The following is a 1740-nucleotide window of genomic DNA, read 5'->3' as shown; positions in this document are numbered from 1 at the left end:
AAAAAAAAAAAATAAAGTTTCCTTCTATCAAAGCTTCTTACAGAAATATTTAAAATCACAGAAACACAGGCGGCACCTGTGGCTCAGTGAGTAGGGCATCAGCCCCATATAACGCGGGTGGCGCAGTCAAACCCAGCCCTGGCCAAACTGCAACAAAAATAGCTGGGCATCATGGCAGGCACCTGTAGTCCCAGCTACTTGGGAGGCTGACGCAAGAGAATTGCTTAAGCCCAAGAGTTGGAGGTTGCTGTGAGCTGTGATGCCACAGCACTCTACTGAGGGTGACATAGTAAGACTCTGTCTGAAAAAAAAAATAAAAATAAAAACACAGAAAGTTATGAGGCAGGAGGAAAGACCACTCTAGAGGCATCATTCATGCGTGGGCATATTTCTTTGTTGTCTCTCTTTTAAGTATTTCTTTTTTTATTTTTGGCTGAGGCTGGGTCTGAACCCGCCACCTCTGGTATATGGGACCAGCACCCTACTCTTTTGAGCCACTGCGCTGCCCCCTTTATTGTCTTTCTTACTATTTTTTTTTCTTGTAGTTCAGAGTGTACTGTTTAAACAGTTCTGTATTCTCTTGCTTTATGCTTGACATTGTATCATGAGTCTAAGCATGACTTTTAATGGCTTCATAGTATTCCAGCGTATAATTTATCCACTCATTTCTCTCATGTTGAAGGTAGCTTGCTGGTGGCTTATTGTTTTCCTGTTCTTGTATATTACAGTGGGTGCTGTAAATGTGTTTTTATGGTAGCAGAATTTATATATATATATATATTTTTTTTTTGCAAAAGAAAAGAATAAAGCAGTGGGAGAATGGACTGTGCTAGAAGGGGGAGTGTGTAAATTTGAGCTGTGCTCACATTCTAATGGCAGTGCAGCTGCTGGGAAGTTTTAACCAGGGGAGGCCGGGGCATCACATGGAAGGAGTCAGAGGGAGCGGGAGAAGCAGACCAGGAGGAAACCAGGAATGTAAACTCTCAAGAGAGGCAAACATGAATGGTCTGGGGAGATAATGGCTGCTATGTTTTTATGGGACTTAGCATTTGCAGGTAACTGGGGATGGTAAAAAGCCGCAGTTTAAGAGCGGTAGGCAAGGCTCAGGGCCTGTAGCTCAAGCAGCTAAGGTGCCAGCCACATACACCAGAGCTGGCAGGTTGGAATCCAGCCCGGGCCTGCCAAACAACAATGACAACTATAACCAAAATAATAACCAGGCTTTATGGCGGGTGCCTGTAGTCCCAGCTACTTGGGAGGCTGAGGCAAGAGAATCGCTTCAGCCCAAGAGTTGGAGGTTGCTGTGAGCTGTGATGCCACAGCACTCTACCCAGGGCGACAGCTTGAGGCTCTGTCTCAAAAAAAGTGGTAGGCAATTAGCAAAAGGGTCAATAGGAAATGAAGAATTAAGATCTAGCCTGAGAAACTTGGACCGGGAGGAAGGAGAGGTCATGGCAGGGGGAGTCGTGAGATTAAGTACACTGTAGTATGTGGGCACTTAGGTATGTTTAAATGCTGTGGGGAAAGACCTGTGGCAATGGTTTGGCGCCTGTGGCTCAAGTGGCTAAGGCGCCAGCCACGTATAGCCAAGGTGGCAGGTTCAAATCCAGCCCGGGCCCGCCAAACAACGACGGCTGCAACCAAAAAAAAAAAAGTAGCTAGGCGTTGTGGCGGGCACCTATGGTCCCAGCTACTTGGGAGGCAGAGACAGGAGACTCCCTTGAGCCCAGGAGTTGGAGG

This window comes from Otolemur garnettii, unplaced genomic scaffold, assembly GCF_000181295.1.
Source record: "Otolemur garnettii isolate 467f Iridium unplaced genomic scaffold, OtoGar3 scaffold00045, whole genome shotgun sequence".
NCBI lineage: Eukaryota > Metazoa > Chordata > Mammalia > Primates > Galagidae > Otolemur > Otolemur garnettii.
This window is presented reverse-complemented; position numbering follows the sequence as displayed.